At 34.9% G+C, this 20,067-nt stretch overlaps 1 protein-coding gene across 9 annotated transcripts in view; it reads right to left on the bottom strand.

Moving 5' to 3' along the window:
- LOC127876719 (uncharacterized) overlaps window positions 1-20,067 on the bottom strand; it is an 89,673-nt gene that overhangs the window by 60,690 nt on the left and 8,916 nt on the right. Inside the window, exon 1 of one of the 9 annotated variants that reach the window (XM_052422145.1) lies at window positions 19,437-19,449. The exons of 2 other annotated variants lie outside the window; for them this stretch is intronic. The gene's annotated coding sequence lies outside the window, so the exon portion shown is untranslated. Of the gene's footprint in view, window positions 1-894; window positions 1,070-1,102; window positions 1,282-7,154; window positions 7,422-13,364; window positions 13,614-19,436; window positions 19,450-20,067 lie in introns of those variants that run through there. 6 more of the 9 variants (XM_052422137.1, XM_052422135.1, XM_052422142.1 and 3 more) reach the window with 6 other exon arrangements.

Below are 20,067 nucleotides of genomic sequence, written 5' to 3'. Positions count from 1 at the left end.
TCAGACTCATCTTTTAACCCTTTGCATGCTGGGAAATTTGTCGTCTGCTAAAATGTCATCTGCAGAATTTCTAAAATTAGCATTTTCTTCTATTTTTTTCAAAGAATACTATCAGAAAAGCAAACAGTTTGGATCCTGATGAGACACCACGTTCTGTGGCATCTCATCTGGATCCAAACTGTTTGCAAAGGCCTTCAAAATTCGGTTCCAGCACTGAAAGAGTTAACAATATTATACCTTAATATGATATGCTTAGTAATATCAGAAAAACGTTCTAATATTGAGGATTGACAGTGAGTTTTTTCACCAAATTTGGAGCCGTTATAATATTATGTCCCAATGCCCCAAAAGTAAAAAGGTATGTATTTTCCACAAATCAGAATTTAAATTTCCCTATTGAAGATTTCCATAAAGTAAGCAAATCTGAACATTAAGTTTATCTCCCATCCAGCTCTATAAGTCGAACCTTGGTAAAGGTAATAAATGTAATCACAAAAACCATCAACACTAATTTCACAAATTAAGCCAAAACTAGCTGTTTTTTTCCAACCCAAAGGGACCCAGCTCCATTCTCATAAGGTGAAAAACCAACACAGATGTATCATTAAGCACTGCACCAGTAAGGTACACATGACACATGACTTCTGATTCAAACCCTCAAACTGTCTTACCCACCCATCTTGATTACATCCATGAACCCAGCTCAAAAGTAGAAATTTGCAGAGCTCATGTTAATAAAATCAATGTATTTGTAGAAAATTTGTTGATAAGAAATCTCTGAGAAATCTCAACCCAAAATTGCCAATATAGATAATACTGTACTTATCTTCAAGATAAAGGCTATATGAAAATAATTCCCAAAGTAATAACATATAATATACCAAGAGCACTCACACTTTCAAATCATCAAAACACAGGATATATCCAACAATAGTTCACGGTAAACGATCACTGTCTCAAAGAATCAGCAGGCAGCAAAAAAACAAAAACACAGATCGCATGTTGCACGACAGATTAAAACACATGTATTCCGTGCCAATGCACGTAAAAAATGAACGGTGAAGCGCTCAGCCTGACTCCCTAGTTATAACAAAATTATTACCCTAATATAATGCACATACCAGTTCGATGTAAATCAGGGATGTACACAATGATAATACTATATCAGCTACATCAATCCCACTTTACACACACGTTAGTGTCTCACTGACTGATCCCGAACACTGCGTCTATGATTAACGCTGTGGTTTTACTCGACTAAACTTCTATCTACTGCACATTGCTGTCTGGAACGTCCGTGTTTTGTGTAACACTTATCTATGTTCACAGTTCACAAAACTTTCATTTGTCGTTTTAAAACAATTATTGGAGACAGATGGTGTAAAGCGAAGATTTGTACAGAATGTGTTGTTGATTTTTATCGAGAAAAACGGTAATTTAGGCGATGCTTTATGATTGGATTATATTACTCAAATTAACTTGAAACCACAGGTGGTTATCGCGTGGCTATGATCTTAATTAGTAAAAACATCATTTTGATTGAACAATTAACAAATTATAACGAAAAATGAACTTCTCTTTTAAAAAAAATTCACTAGAAATATAATTATATAGAACAATAAACTCACTAAAAATGACACGAAAACAGGGTGCATCGATTTGAACAGCCATTACTACATCAATTGTGCAGCGATTTAGCCACATGCTAAGTTGTGCTTGAAATATGTGATCCTTAATATTTAGAATACGTGTTCATATTTTATTGGGTTCTATTCTGGTTGATTTTAACTACGTAAGTTTGTACAAAACAAGTTACCGGTACCTTTTGGCAATATATCGTACCTTTTCTTAACCGCGATCGAGAGCATGCAAATACTCGATTGTTTATACCATCCATCTTTCTTTTATATCTTTCGGTAAGTCTTCCATCGTACGCTATCATAGTGCCTATTCGCAGATTTGTCGAGTTTTGTTGAATGTTAAAATTTAGACAGTGTGACAAATGCCATTAAACAAACATGCAATGGCTACATCCCTGATAATATTTCTTATTTATATTTCAGAGGGATTTATGAAACCTATAATGTATTTATATACAGTCAGTGTACGGTACCGGTATATATTTTTTAATTTAAATTTAAATTTCGAGTTAACTAAGAGTGTTTGTGGGAGCAAACGATGTTCAGCGTGGCAAGTCCCTGGATAAGGGGAACTATTTCTTTCTTTGCACCAAACGAGTAAGAAAATATTAATCATAAAGGATCCATTTTAAAAACAGTCAAATACAATCGGGTATTGGAAACAACTGATTTTTCACTGTTAAATTTGATTGGGTCTCTTTCACCCAGACATGTTCAATCATAGAGAGAGCAAGAAGTTCGGAACAGTACGGAATTTTAGCATTTACGTAATGTTACCCACCCAGCGCAATGCGGCCTTGGCGAAGAAATGCATGTAGCAAATAAACTGTGACGGAAATGGGCAAAAATGAGAACGATTACAGCAAAGATTACTGTTGTTGAGGAACAGCGGTTAAGTGGAATCTGATTAGTTTGTTTACCCAATACCATAACTCAGCCTTTCTAATGTATCGGTTTATGAGAAGACACGCCAAATAAAATATAATGTAGACTTGCGACTCGCTCTTTGCAGACACGAAATCCTGCTAAATGATGGCGATCAGAGAAAGAATCGGCGATCGGATTAAGAAAGATGCAAAATGTAATGTTAAATAATTGTCAAAACTGCCCTCATTATTATATAAGCAACTGTATTGTGTGTTTGTTTGTAAGTACCTTAATAAATGACCGACAACATGTGACCTCATCTTTTACGGTGGAGATTTTTTTCATACTTACAGATGAATTGTATAAAATACTATTAAATAAATCTATCACGAGGTTGTTGAATAGGCTCAGAATAAAATCCCAATCCCTGTGCATCTCCGCTGAGATATCGGACAAACTATTAATAGCGGACAGTGACACTTAGTCACAAGAGATGATTAGATTCCAGCCGATGTTCTGAATGACCAGTGGTCAGACTGACCCATCGCGCATCAATCCGATACTAAAACGTCTATGACACGCCACCATCTGAACTGGATAAATGGGTCATAACAAGGGACTTCCAAAATCAATTGATGAAGTGTTTCGCACATCGATACGTGCTTCCACGCCATACTCGTCGTCTTTTCTTTGGTGATTGAATGATAGCTGGATGTATTGATTGGTGAATAAACTATATGTGAAATATACAAGTATGCACAAATCATGTAACACGAATTATGGCAACGAAAAAAACTGCTTTTAATCCTTAAATTATTTGACTTTTATTTAAGTCATTGTGCACTCTCTAGCTAGGTCTGAATGTAAGCTACATACACATGAAATGTCAGTACATTCCTTTATCAAATGTTAAGTTATTGAGTGGAAACAGTTGTTGCTATTTTGATGACCTTGAGCTTGGTCCGTATAGCCGAAATAGGAACAAGAAGCTTCGCCTGTTAGTAACTTACACCACTCAGTTTAGGATAATGTTTGTCCTCATGCAAACATATGAGACGCGCTCTGTGAAAAGGGGGTTGAATGCATGTGCTTAAAGTGTCGTCCTAGATTAGCCTGTGTAGTCCGCACAGGCTAATAAGGGACAACACTTTCCGCCTTAACTAGAAGAGACTTTCTTTAAACGAAAAATACCATAAAAGCGGAAAGTGTCGTCCCTGATTAGCCTGTGCGGACTACACAGGCTAATCTTTGAAGACGCTTTACGCACATGTATCAAACCCCCTTTTCACAGAGCACGGCTCGTATGTTATTAAGTGGAAGCCGTTTTTTATTTTTAGAAAAAGTGACTTTAACTTGATCTAATTGGTCCGAAATGGAATACCAGGCTAGGTGTTCATATTACCTAACAATGCGTGACCTTTTCCTACTTTTTGACTAAGAGCCAATAGCACCAAAAATAATAATCCCAAGAATGATATCCATTCAAAGATCATAGATGCTATAACCAAAGTTTCACCAAGACTGGCCATTGGAAACGAAAGTTATACAACAGAAACCATATGTTTGCCGGTTGTATGCAAACCTAAGATATGTTTAATTTAAATCTACGTTACCTACGCTATAAATTTCAGTTCACTACCTCTATTCAAACTCAAATTATTGACCGAAACCATGTTATAGATTTTAGTAAAAGTGACCTTGGCCCGACAAACACTTAATCCCAAGCTTTTTCTCCGTGCCAGCTTGTTATTTGTAAAGTTGTTGACCGAATATATGTTTATTTGATACATGTACGCTCGCCCGGGGTACGTGTATGTATTCGGGAGTGTACGAGATCCTTCACCGCGTTAGGCTGCTTGTGTGTGGTCCCGGCATGTGTCCCAGCACTCCCACATAAGTAATTTACTAGATTTACGAAAGTTTGGACGAATTATTAATTAGCCAGAGTACCCGGTGGAACCCTCATCTGTCCAGTATGGTGACCGATAACCAAGCTCACATGCGTGGAAACCAGTGATTGAACCCGGGTGGCCGATGTGAGAAGCGCGTGTACCAACTACTGTGCTTACTGGACAGCCCACCCGCCCAAAGTCACTGTAATATACAACCTTACACTTGAAAACCTGGTTAAACTTATGCATGTCGTATCGTGACAAGATAGTTATATAATTATTTTTAATTGTATTGTATACAAAGCTAAAATGCGTTAATATTACAGTTGATTCAGTTTGCATTTGTTTAAGTTTGAAAAGTTGGTCATAAAACAAAGAACCAGTTTCAAATTAAGTGTGTCACAAGTTTATATAATATTTTACATTATTGGATTTGTTTTCAGTCAACTATGAAAACAAGGATGGAAAACCACCATAATTAAAAACTTCACTCTAATTGCTGATTATCACGCGTTGTTTTATGACGTTTACAATGATGACACAGTTCACGTGCATTATATGTGTATTTAAATTGGCAAAAGGACATTAAGTTTTTTCCGCATGTGAAAGGTTCTTTCGTCATAACATGGCATCAGTTGCTCCGAATAGCAGTACATCATGCACGCAGGTAGTCAGTGCTGAAAATGTTCACATATTAGCCAAACTATTTGAATAAGAAATACTCTTGGATATCGCGTTTAAAGGGGCCGTCCATCAGATTGGTACATTGACAAATTAAAAAAAAAGTTGTTTCAGATTCTAAAATTTTCGGTTTTGTTATGATATTTTTGAGGAAATAGTAATACTGACCATTTAACACGCTCTTAAATATCTATTATATGCATCTTTTGACGATTTGAAATCCTGAAAATTATAAAGCGTCGTGCGACGCGAAACGATTGAATAATTTGGAAAGTTATGTTGTCGTTTTATTTTGGGATACTACGAGGATTGCGTATACAGGTAAATCAAAGCGCTCGGGCAATGTATTTGTTCGCTGTTGTATAATCTTAGACGCAACTCAGTTTTCAAAATTATGTTATAGCTTTTTTATATCGCAAGTTTGAAATGACCACAACCAATTCAAATTTATAAAGAGTGTGTCTTAAAGCACAGGTTGAGATGTGTTGTTTCTTTTTCAAATGATTGATACAGCTAATCAGTGTGCACAGGCTAATCTTATTTGACATGCATTAAGCCCCGTTTTCTCTGAAAGCGGCCAATATGTACAGATTTCAATGTTAAACACTAGACTGGCCAACGTTGTCTTACAAGCTGTTAAATACTTTTGAATACATACACACTACGTAGTGTACCTGTGGGAACTATAAACAGGCAGATGCGGTGGTTAGAGCAGACGCTTTTAGCATTCGTCGTCTGCTTAATTTTACTGCAGTTATCCACAGAGGCAGTCATGGGTTACGGTTACTAGCGTAGTTAAGCCCATACTGATTTGCAAAATTTTCTCTACATTATTATTTTGTGAGCTAACGCTCACAAATAAAAATACATCCGCTCTAAGCATGATAATGGATGGTCGAGTTGTCTAGGCGGGAGACCTTTTACTCCAGGACTCCTTGGATCTGTGGTTCGAGCCCTTTTGAGGGTAACTTTTTTCCTTTTTTAAAATTGTATTTCTTAACTGGAGATTTTTAGTTCAAATGTTTTAATTTATCAATATAAAGCATTTAATGGCAAGCTTCAATACGTGCCAAAATCTGTTAGACGGCCCCTTTAAATGCTTGTATGTGAAATTGTGATATGATTGCGTTACAAATACTTGTAACTCGGTCTGACCAACCGTCCCACCACACATCCATCCCCAAATCGCTGATTGCCATCAGCCCTGAATACACATCGAATATCTCGTGGTTACAAGTTTGGGGATAAGGGAGAGATAGCGGCAACATGCCTCAAACCAACGAATGAAGAGGTTTGTATTGCAGGAGTTTTAAACTTTCAATACTTATGTTATCACGGTTGCGTATCACTTGCTATTGAAGTGGTTCGCGGTGTTTAGACAAGATTAGGTTATCAAATAAAAAGAATCGTAATTACCCAGTTCGAAAGAAGAAATTTTGCTATTGAATATAACATTTTATGTATTTGGCTCACAGCTGCATATGGCGCATATTTTTATTACAATTATACCCTAAGATTTTACGCTTGTTTTCGCTTCACTATAATGTAAAAGTTGGGCAGAAGAGACCTACGCGTTTTTTAAGTACAGTATATCATTATATTTTCCACATACTGTACATTTGTCTTGAAATCAATAAATAGTTAAAACAATTTAAATGTAACATTTTAACCAACGCGCATGAGATGTCGAAACCGCTGTCTTTGTTTAACTTACTAATATCAGGAGGTATCGTTTTATCTCTTATTATTTATATACACTATTCATATTTATTATTATTATTATTATAATTATTATTATTATTATTATTATTATTATTATTATTTATAAATCAATGCTGGTGATGGCGGTTGAAAATTTAGTTATACTTTATTTATCATATTTTAAAGGCTATTAAAAATGAGTATTAAAGCACTACTTTGTCTGTGTTTTAATCAATTAAAACAACGAATAAATGACACTTTTGATGGCCTTTATGCAGTAGCGGTATAAGCAATGTGTATTTCAGAGTATGAACCAGCATTAGGCTGAACAATGAACATGGTTAAAAAATAAGTTTTCTGCAAAATGACTTACAGCAATAAATCCTTCAAAATCTCAGTTTCCTGTTGGCATATCCCGTTTATAACACATACAGTGCACAGACTTAATTGTCAAAATTGCACATACTTAAAAGTTCCGTCGATGAATTTCCCCAAATATATCAATACAATACACATTCTGTACACGCTCCCACTTTCTAAACATCACACACATATCACCCGATAGCCGAATATAGGAGGTTTTCCTTATCTGGTTCAGTGAACTCGTAAATTATCTCTGCACCATCGAACGGCGATTAATAAATGTATGATTGCCGTTAACCTTTATATGATTTAATAGCCTACTAGATTACGCTTCGTTGATCATCTCTGTATAACCTATTTATGCCTAGTGGACTCTCCCATCCTACGCAATTGGATCAATTCATTTTCAAAATTAGGGATGTCTGGTATATTTATTTCTATTCTTAGAATATTTCATGTGGCGTCTCATCTGGGTCTACGCTGTTTGCCAAGGCCTTTTTGGTAGACCTTAGGCATAAATGGGTTAACCGATGTGAAACGCATAGAATTCTACATTAGACTTACACTTAAGTTATATCTGTATCTTTGAATATACCAATATTTGAACATGTAATTTATTGTAACCACTCTCATGTTCCTATAACCAAGCACAGGAGAAGTACCAAGTTATCATTGTCATACGTTAAACGCTTTATACCTCCACCGCTGTTCAAGAGTTTTTCTACAACTTGATTTACTTGATATGATGTAAATCATATGCAAAGTCATTAATTATAAAACTGACGGTAGCTATCTCACTTTTTATAAACATTATGTTGGAAAACTGAGGAAGATATACGAGCTCATTTTTAAGTCATCCATCTGGCGCTTAAATAATTAATCTGAAATAATGTTTTTCGTCTCAATTGGACTTTTTCAACAGTTTGAAAACATCTGTTCTGTTTATATACAGAAAATAAGTGTTGTATAACTTACTTCGTGTAGCGACCCCATTATATGGGCCGTGCTCTGTGAAAAAAGGGTTTAATGCATGTGCGTAAATTGTCGTCCCAGATTAGCCTGTGCAGTCCGCTTTTATGATATTTTTCGTTTCAAGAAAGTCTCAAAAATCAAGTTTACGCGGAAAGTACAGTCTCTGATTAGCCTGTGCGGACTGCACTGTCTGCACAGGCTAATCTGGGACGACACTTTACGCACATGCATTAAAATCCCTTTTCACAGAGCGCGGCTCATATATCATTACATGCAGTTTTGCTTCTGCATGTTCGGCGTGTTATACAATCAGTCAGTCGTATTGGGTTAGGCCGGGTTTCCATGCATCCGTGTCCGCGCTCCGCGTCCGCGTTCCGTATCCGCGTTCCGTATTCGGACACGGAGTATCGTTTCCATGCATCCGCTTATTATTTGAGCCTTTCCGTGTAAAAAAACTCATTCCAAACGTGTTTGAAATATATACTGTGTCTTTTGAAAAGCGATTATAGAGTGTACAATATGCAGACGATATATATTCGCATATTACTATTCTCACTTACCTGAAACGCCATCAATTGACATTTCGTTGGCTATGCTTTTCCAGATGTTTGATGCAATTTCTTTGTCTGTGTATTCTTTTATACGTTGGTTGTATATTTCAGGGTGATCCATTGCTAAATTTATTATTTTTTTCACTAATATCTATGCTTGAAAGTCGGCCTTTCATGTTGACTGAGTCCGCGTCCGTGAAAAATCGCTCACTGAGCGATTTTTCACGGACGCAATACGCGGACGAAAAATGCGGACACGGAACGCGGATACATGGAATCGCTCCAACAGATTTCAACCAGTTTGTTTTTTCGCGGACACGGACACACGGACACGGAACGCGGACGCGGAGACATGGAAACCCGGCCTTAGTCATCTAGTTTAATCATTATTATGCTATACAAAATCATGTATAGACGCATCCTTTCTTGCAACAAGATACTTGTAATCCTGACTTTCCTAACATAACATAATCCGTCTTCAAATGGGCCTTATCACAGATTGTTGCATGTATTGAAGTTTGTGATTAAATGCTTTATATTGATAAATTTAAACATCAGATATAAAAAGCTCCATTGAAAATAAACAAGAATAGAATTAAAGAAAGAAACAAAAGTAACCCACAAATGGGCTCGAACCACTGACCCCTGGAGTAAAAGTCTTTCGCTTAGACCACTCGGCCATCCGTTCTAATACAATTAGATATTAAATTTATACTTCATAGAAGCTATCTATCGTAGTATCACAAAATATAACGACAACAAAACTCTCCAAGTAATTCAATCGTTTCGCGTTGCAACGCTTTATAATTTTCAGGTTTTTAAATCGTCAAAAGATGCATATTATGGCTATTTTAGAGCATTGTAAATATTCAGCATAACTGTATCCCACAAATCAGTCCTACTTGGTTACTCCTTTCTCCATAGATTCAACAAGATCAGGGCTAATCTATTTAACATTTCAAGGGTCATTATCAAAGTGGTGTGAAGCGCTGAACACTGTTTGACGTGATAACATGAGGGGATTTATTGGCCATATCTAATTACAAGATACTGGTGCAGAATGCTGAGAATTCAGAGGGTTTTAAACATTGCTCACACACTAAATGAATAATTTGATTGTAGAAAAATACAGGGGCATGCATTTTAATAGGTATCAAAGAGTTAATTAATATTAATTAACTCAAGCACATTTTAATAAAGAGCATCGTGCTTGTATTTGAATGATGGATTAAAATATAAAAAACAGATCAAAACTTGTACATTGTTTATTATTGAATTGAACACCATATTAATTAAACTATGTTATGGAAAGTATATAAATATGCGAAGAGTATGTAATGATCTCAGAGCATAATTATAATTATGTTATATAAAATTATAATGCAGATATTTTTTATTACACATTATTATCAAATTCAGAAGTAAGCAATTGAATATTCCTTATTTTTTCAATGTAAATTTATTAATGTTCATATAAACAAGTTGAAATAGCATTAATAGTATGCCACAGAAACTTTATAGAATTCTTGTCAATTTATAATAATAGAATGATAAGCTGATGTATACAGTTATATTAAGTACTGTCATGATTGTAACCCAAACTTTTCTAGCAAGAACATTTCATGGAAAAAAAACATTAATTTATACACCAAATACCAACTTCACCTTAGTAATTCACATAACAAATGTTCACATAATATACATAACGGGTAACCATGTTACTAATCAGTAAGTTAAAAAACAAATTTCTTAATAAACAACTTTACAGGACTATCAACATGAGTATCCAGCATGATATTTGCTAGTGGAGTGTTGAACTTAAATTATATAATTAAATGAATTAATTAGATGTAGTCTCCTGTGGTTGATAAATATTAAATACCAAAATGTCCCAACTTAAAGTCTTATCAACATGAATTTTGCATTGATCTACTTCAAACATATTTTCCATATGTGCACTGGTTCATCAAACATCATGTTTCTTTCTGAAAAACAAGAACAATGATTTATTGTTTGAAATTCTTCTCTGTAAAATAACAGCATGCTTGTATTTGTGTACACTTATTCTTTTAATATGTAACCACTTACACACATAAATTGTACATCTATTCAGATTCAAGACATAAATTCCAACACTATGTAGGCAAGCTACATTAAGTCAGTTGAAAGGTTGCGCCGTTACGGTACCTAATCGATAAGATTTTAATAATGATTAATACTAACGATAACTAACATTATGTATAAACTTATTCATATCATGTGTTCGAACCCTTACAATTTCCTACACAATCAAAATAAAACATTATGTATTCAGAATTAAAGTAAAATGTAATTATGCGGCATAAGGCTACACAATTTGAAAGCAACATTTTTGCTATTGTCGGCATATATGGTATCTCCTTTTCTCATAAAATGCATTTCAAAGAAACATATTTTCCTTCAGCTTTCTTCAGTAAACTCATTTTTGTAAAATGAATTTAATGTTGTAATGCCACTTTCCTCAATTTTAAGTTCCGACAAAAAGACTTTAGATAGAAAATCAGCATTAACTATATGTTTGTATATCTCTTTTGTAGATGTAATGGGGGTTTCCTCTGACTGTTTAACTAATATCCCCTTAATTCCGTCGTAACCTGTCTACACACTTCATGTGTGTCGCGATATGACATACCGTATTTCACTATTTGCTCTCCAGTTTAAATAAAGGTTTTCCTTCAACACTTTTTACACTGTGATCTTTTCCTTTCAACCAACTGAAAATGTTGCCACTTTTAATTGCTGGTTCATCTCCACACTTATTGTTTTTTAGAAATGTTTTGAACTCATCAGGATAATATATTCTGAATCAGTTTCGTCAAAAACTATTCTAAGTTACCTCAGTGATGGAATATGAAAAGTCATTTTGGTTGTCAATCTGAAAGAGTAAAGAAAACTATGTTTTAAAATCATATAACTTCTATTAGTTTTAATTTCAATCATTTCATATTACATGTTCGGTGCTTGTTACATGTCAAATTTAAAATCTAACAAAGGTGAACATAAAATTATTTTACTAACAAGTTTCAAGCTTACCTGTTTTATAAATATAAAAAATCAAAATAAATGTTGTATTGGCTATGAATATTTGGCACAACTGATAATAACACTGGTCGATAACTCTCTGAAATATGTTGCAGATTTGGCCAGATATAACACCTGGGTTCATTTATTATGGCCAAGCAGGCTGTTGTCAGCCTGACATGGGAGTGTGCTTTATGACCACAGAACAGTTAACACTAATTAGTTCTGCTGATAAGCCGATGGCTAAAATCTAGCCGTCCTGGGAGTAACTGAGTAGGACTGAAATATCATCACTTCCACGAAAATTTGCAAAACGTTTTTTTTAATTTTGTCAATTTACCAAAACGTGAAAGGCCCCTTTAACAAATATGTATTGATTTAGGTTTTATTTATGCAGACCAGGCTGTTGTCAGATTTACCTTACACTCCGATTACGAAAAATTCGAAATTTAATATGTAAGACCCTGATGTAATTGATTGCGTTCCAAGAACCTCGGTCTGACACAACCGCCCCACTATACATTCGTTCCCAAATCGCTGATGAGGGACATGGTTGCAATCAGCCCTGAATAAACAACGAAGGTCTCGTACTAAGTTGTAAGTTCAGGGATAACATCAAGATAATTTCAAGAGGGTCTAAATCCATCGACTGAAGAGGTTTGCATGGCATGACTTTCAAACTGATCATATAACGGTTTAGTATCGCTTGCTTTTGAAGTGTTTTGCGGTTTTTAACCCATTTATGCCTAGTGGACACTCCCATCCTTCTAAATTGGATCAATTAATTTCCAAAATTAGGGATGTCTAGTATTTTTTTTTCTTTATTTAGAATATTTCTTACAGAAATTCCTTTAAGGAAACAGCGCAGACCCTGATGAGACGCCGAATCATGCGGCGTCTCATCTGGGTCTACGCTGTTTGCCAATGCCTTTTTTCTAGACGCTAGGCATAAATGGGTACAAGATGGTCTGCACCAATTTATCAACATGAAAGGACGTAAGTGGTCCTGATCAAATATGAGGTTTAGTGAAAGTATTCTATTGAACAAAATATTATGTATGACTCTCTATTACATTCGGCTTTGAAAAAATATACCCTATAACTATACGTTACGTTGTGTTGCCCGTGAATGCAAATGCTGGGCAGATGAGATCTACTCGAATTTCAACTGCAGTATATAATTACAAACATTTCATTAACATCAATTAATAATAGAATGCGCTCACACGGATTGTAACCAACGCGCATCAACTGTTGGAACAGCTGTCTTCGCCAAACTCGCTCAACCTATTGATTTCACGAGATATCTTGTTTGAATACAATATGCAAGTCACCAAAGTTACTGATGTACGCGAATATTAAAATAAAGAAAGCCCTTACATATAAGCCACTCAAAATGTACCATTCCTAAAAAAAGCGTTTCCTATCTACATGTTGTGATTAGATATTTTTTTATTGGTAAAAATGTTTAAGGCCAATGAAATACAATAAATAAAACGTGAATTAATCGAAGTAGTGATTATAGGTTAGTAATAGCGGTAAATATTAGATATAATATTAGTAGCTGTTGGATTCCATATCACAACCATACTGCTTAACGTAGTTTAAAGAAAAAGCTTTTCTGCCAAATGACTTACAGCAATAAATCCTTCTAAATCTCAGCTCTTCTTGTCAGTATATCCAGTTTATAACACAAACAGTGCACATACTAAATTGAAATCCACCCGATGTATTTCCCAACTGGTATATCTACAAAATACATCCTGTTAAACACTTAGTGAAGACCTGTGTATACATAGCACCGGTTATTAACGCCGAAGGAAGGGCGAGTTCTTTCTCCTTTATAGTTCAGTGAACACGTGAAAAGCTGTTAAATAATGAATTAACCCTGTTCCATTGAACGGCGATTTATAAACTTGTAAAGCTGTGTACCTTGATATGATTGTAAAGCCGCCTAATTTCACTGCTTGATCAAATCAGTATAACTGATAGCTCAAAACTGTCATTATTATCACAGGCAGCAGTATCATAAATTTGACCCCCCGGGACCCTACCCCCCCCCCCCCCGAGCTTACCCAAGGGGTTTCAGATTGTCAAATGTACACCTATTGTGTATGGTTTGACTTTTCAACAACGAATATTGACAAAAATACGCAGTTTGAAAAAATAACCCTCGTATAGGTATTATATATTATAATATTGGGGTAGGGTCCCGGGGGGGGGGGGCAAATTTATGATGCTGCTGCCTGTGATTCTTATACGATGTTTTGATCGCTAAACATACTTAAATGTATAACTCTGCGTGTAAAACAATGAAATATTAGTATGATATCCATGCAGGACGCGTTTTTTATCAATATGTATAGCTAGTCAAACCTTTACTTTGAAAAAGAAACGTAGTACTTTTTTCCAATGAACACCATGGGATCGTATTCCAGAAGCATCTTAAGTTAAATGTTATTCTTATCCTTAAATTGGGAAATTTTCTTAGGTGTTTCAAATCATATTGCAATAGATTGGCATCAAGATACACATTTAAATAACATCATTATGCAAATGTTATTTTAGGAATACCAAAAACATGTGTTTCCTTATTTAATAAAGAAATACAAAACATTGTAATTTTAAACTTAAGTTAAACTATTTAAGAAATGGCTTAAGATGTTTCTGGAATACCAAGACACGTGTTTCAGTGACAAACCACCGCGTTAATGACGTGTGATCTAACCTTTGAGGTGTAAATGATAAACAAGCTCACTGGAAAGTTTATCTGTTAAGCAGTTATTTTCACGAAGTTGTTTCAGTGATTATGTTTTTAAGCTTATCTTAATAGATGCTGTCAGTTTGTTTGTTTCCTTGTTTATTTTATTTTCGCGGTTTTCTGCAGCAGTACAATAATAACATGGCGGACAGTTAAATGGACATTCTACTAGATTGACGAAAAAAAGAAAAGTTCTAAAATACCGTATTATTAGTTTGTATTGACTAAAATATTACGACTGGTATATTTCATTACTTGAAAAAGTTGCTAAGTTTTCATACTTTTTATAGTGTGTATATCGTTATGTCACCTATTTTCTGGAAGTACTTTCACATCGCGAAATTTTATTACCGAATATACTGAAAATTTCAACTTTTTTCAAGTAATGTAATAATCCAGTCGTGATATCTTAATCAATATAAACTAATAATTGTTAAACAATACGGTATTTTAGAACTTTTCTTTCTTTTTGTCAATCTGGTTGACGGTCCCTTTAAACACACACTTTCCTGGGAATGCTTGTTCACCAGTACCAAGTGGATATAACCGTCATGCATGAATCCGACATATAGGGGAGAATATTTTACTTTACTAACTTATTCTGTTAAGCTGACTAAAGCACCGGGTACACTATCGCGCTCAGAATGGTTGTGATGGCAAACAGTGCGGGTGTTATTAATTTATTAATTTATGTGAAAGTGAACGGTTCATTGTGATGACTCGAGTTGCATCGGGGCATTGTTCTGGGAAGACTGGGATTCGTGCATGTGCGTTGTCACCCCCGTCTACGGAGGCTAATCAGGGACGGCACTTTCCGTTTCTATACACAGGCAGATATGAAACGACACTTAACGCACATTTAAATTATTAAGGCCAGATTTCCCAGAATCAGTCATATTGCATATTTTGCATATGCATACGGTTGTTGTAATGCGGAGCTACGGACACAAACGGTTCATTTTTTATATAAAGTTCTGTCTTTCATTCCAACATTATGTTCATAATATTTCAGTTTCGAATATGTTTTCTTTTCCTATTGAAACTAATGTATTACTCGTTCAATTATGAAAACCTAGTAATTACATTACTTATTGACAATAAAACATACAATTTCACCTCTTCTTGTTCTATATTTCTTATTTGTTAATACAGTAAAATATATTATCTTATTATCACTCACTACCATCATTAAAATATATGGTCGCTCTATTTCATCTCCTTTCACTGGTCGCAAACATTACAACATCAACGCCGTATATCTTTTTAAAGATATTTCTTGTTTAAACTGTACATATAGGCAACCGGTAAAACTCACTAAAATTGCGGTAAGTAAACGTTATACAGAAATCAACGCTCTTTGACATTATTGAAATCATTTGCGTAGAGAACTGTTGACACACAGCAATTACGTTCATGCCGCTTAGCAATCACATTTGGTATTTCATTGATATTTGACACTGTCGTCAAGAATTATGTGTAACTTTTGAGACATTATTGATTAAGGAAATTAATTCAGACTTAAACAAGGTGCCTGTGCCACGTGACTTTTTCGGCTATGTGTCGGATGTCAACAAAACATCGCTTCAGGTAACGTTTTTGATAATTTCTTCATTGATTCAAAACCATAAACAAAACAACAAAGACGAGTGCCCGGTAATTGTCAAAATACACAACTTTGTTAATTCTACGACTACGACGACGACGACGACGACGACGACGACTACGACGACGACGACGACTACGACTACGGCTACGACTACGACTACTACTACTACTACTACTACTACTACTACTACTACTACTACTACTACTACTACTACTACTACTACTACTACTACTACTACTTCCACTACTACTACTACTACTACTGATACAAACGGAAAGGTTCATCTCATCAACTATTGTATAATAATATTATTATATTATATAGAAAATACAACAAATATTTCCCTCACTAGATCGAAACGCATTTCCACGAATTTGTAATTACCTGTAAGTGATTTTTTCGTAACTGCGTATGCATGATTCATAATTAATTAATTTTCGACAATCATCAATAAACCAACGTCAGCACCATAGACAGTCACATTACCATGGTAATCGCAATTAAATGATCATAATCCTCAATTGCAGCAGCAGAAGCAGCGACAAACATGCGCCTTTTTCATCCCCAATCTTATAATGATTTTTATTTAATACATAGACTACGATCTCAACAAACAATTGTGTCTTGTTCTGAGAAAACTGGGCATAATGCATGTTCATAAAGGGCCGTCTCAGATTCAGGGACGACAGTTTCCGCTTAAACTAGATTTTCGGTAAAAAGGGACTTCCTTGAAACAAAAAATACCATTAAAGCGGAAAGTGTCGTCCCTGATTAGCCTGTGCACAGAACAAGACACAATTTTAAGTGCAATTGAAATGATAAGTATTGTTATCATAGACGTTGATATATATTACGAAGGAAAAATGAAGCCACTTACTAAAAACTCAAGTTTAATATGGCATTGACCACCTAACTAACCGAATGAAAATATATCCCGTCATAAAATTCAGCACATTCTTTATATAAAGTTATCAATGTTTTAAACCGCATTTGCATATTGTCATTGCAAAATCTTGAAATGTCATATTCAAAATGACATTAAGGGAGTGGAAATAGAGCAAGAATTTGTATTCAAAATAGTTAACGTAGCACATTCATATCATATTTTAATAAACGCGGTTAACTGATCGCGAATGACTGCATTACGATGTCATCGGGGAGGGGGCGGGGGGGGGGGGGGGGGGAGAGAGTGGGGGGGGGGGGGGGGGGGGGGGGGCTTAGGCTTTTTAATGTAAATATTATGTTAATTAATTACGTTAATACTGACTACGACAAACACGGTGACATTCGAACACGATATAATTGTTGAAGTGTGTTTCAGAGTTTTCATAAAAACATCTTTTAATACTTGTCAATAAAAGGTCTACATATATTATAAACAAATTACATCAACTGATTCAAGAGCAAATGATCTTTGCTCAATCCAACGGCGATTTATTCATGTTTTATTGCTGTTTACATTTTATGATCTTATAGCCTATCTAGCATCCGTTGCGTTGATCAAATCACTGAATAACTGATGTGAAACATTTGGAAAGCTACACAAATGTTATTCTATATTACTTTTTTTTCAATATAATTATATTTGAACATGTTCGAAATTGTAACAAAAATCAAGTTCTTATAACTCAGCACAGGGGAACTATATGGTTGACATATTCATAAGTTAAACGCTTTTTATATTTGATATTAATGGACACGTTGAATAACTCTACAATAGTTCATGAGTTTTACCGCATCATCAGACGTGCATTATCGAAATAAACCACTGTGGAATTAACTTTCCTCTATATCGGCAGTGCTGAAATATAGCTGCCACGCGCGGCGGAGAATGGTCATATTACTCGGTTTCAACTATAAAGTAATCATTTTTAATAAACTCGAATAAGATTACAAAACAAATAATGCAACTCAAAAAAGCAAAAAAAAACATAATTTAGAAATATTAAGTGCGCGTACTCGTGACATCTTTATTAAAACGTCATACGACACAATGCATGTTCTTTCATGCTAAAGCTGCAGTTGTTTAGTGTTTTTTTTTCATTATTTCTTACAAATCGGGGACGTAGAGGTATGATAAACAGAAAAACAGGTTAGTTACTGATCTTTTGTAATGTATTAGGCTCGGCACGATTAAAATAATGAAACAATGTTTGCTTAAAATAATTTTGGGATTTTCCGTGTAGTTCGATTTTCCTGTTCTATTTTTAAAGAAATAATTTACGACTAAGAAAATTGATGGTATAAATCGAATACTAGGTCGGTGCCGAATAAAGCAAAGTTTACATTGCTCGGCACGAAAATCTGAACCACTCGCCAAGGCTCGTAGTTCAGATTTTCTAAGCCTCGCAAAATAAACTTTGCTTCATTCGGCACCGACCTAGTATTCACTATATCAACACCTTGAGGCATAAAACAAAAGAAGTAAATAAGGCACACACAACAGAAATACAAAACGTACGTACAAGCAGTACTGTCTGTACGTATGTATATTTTGTAAATCATGGATGATCGTGGCCAAATTCGTGGCTGAGTGACCGGTTCTGAACAAATTTCGTGTATAGTTTTATGGCACGACAAATACAAGAGAACCTAGTCCTTTAACTTCACTAAGAAATGTTTACGTCCAGTAATTTTAATGGACCTTTTTCATGTTTTGGTAAATTGACAAAATAAAAAAATAGTTGTTTCAGATTCACAAATTTTCGTTTGTGTCATAACATTTGTAAGGAAATAGTACTACTGAACATTTACCATACCCTAAAATATCCACTATATGCATCGTTTGACGATTTAAAAACCTGAAAAGTATTAAGCGCTGCAACGCGAAACGATTGAAGAATTTGGAGAGTTCTGTTGTTGTCGTTATATTTTGTGATACTACGAGGATTGCATTTATAAAGTATAAAATACTGCCCTCATTGTATGATCACGGATGGCCGAGTAGTCTAAAGCGATATAAGTTTACCCAGAACTCCTGGGGTCAGAGGTTCGAGCCAAGTTGTGGGTTACTTTTTTTAAAATTGTATTATAGTTTCTTTATTGGATCTTTTAGGTCAAATGTCAAGACTTTTAAAAGCCACTCAAAATGTACCACTCCTATAAGCAGCGTTTCACATCTACATGTGTTTTTATAATAATTTTTATTTTAGTTGGTTTTTAAGAAGTGAAAATGTTGAAGGCCAATAAAATGCAATAAATAAAAAATCTATTAATTACAAAAGCGATTGTGATTTAGAAGAAGCGGTGTAAATATTACTAATTAGTAGCCGTTTTGTTCTCTATCACAAACATAATGAATGCTCAACATGGTATACACACTTTTTCTGCCAAATGACTTACAGCAATAAATCCTTTAAAGTCTCAACTTGTCAGTATATCCAGTCTATAACACACACAGCATCATACTAAGTTGAAATCCACTCTTTGTATTTTCCAGCAGGTATAACTACAAAATACATCCTGTTATACACTTTGTGAAGACCTGTGTTTACATACCGCCGGTTAGCCGAATGAAGGACGAGTTTTGTCTCCTCTATAGTTCATTGAACACGTGAAAAGCTGTGAATGAACTAACCCTGTTCCAGTGAACGGTGATTTATAAATTCAAACATTGGATCTAAAAAGATCCATTAAAAAACAAGAACAAAATTATAGAAAGAAAAAAAGTAACCCTCAACATGGCTCAAACCACTGACCCCTGGAGTGAAAGTCTATCGCTTAGACCACTCGACCATCCGTTCTAATACAATTAGAGAGGAATTTTATACTTTATAGAAGCTATCGCAGTAGTATCACAAAATATATCGACAACATAATTCTTGCTTTTGCGTTTCAACGCTTTATAACTTTCAGGTTTTCAAATCGTCAAAAGATGCATATAATTGATATTTTAGATCATGGTAAATATTCAGTATAACTGTTTCCTCACAATTATCATCACTTCCACGAAAATTTGCGCACCTTTTTTATT

Source organism: Dreissena polymorpha, chromosome 4 (assembly GCF_020536995.1).
Source record: "Dreissena polymorpha isolate Duluth1 chromosome 4, UMN_Dpol_1.0, whole genome shotgun sequence".
In the NCBI taxonomy this organism is placed as follows: domain Eukaryota; kingdom Metazoa; phylum Mollusca; class Bivalvia; order Myida; family Dreissenidae; genus Dreissena; species Dreissena polymorpha.
The sequence above is the reverse complement of the archived record's forward strand: the minus strand, read 5'-3'. Positions and strand labels throughout refer to the sequence as shown.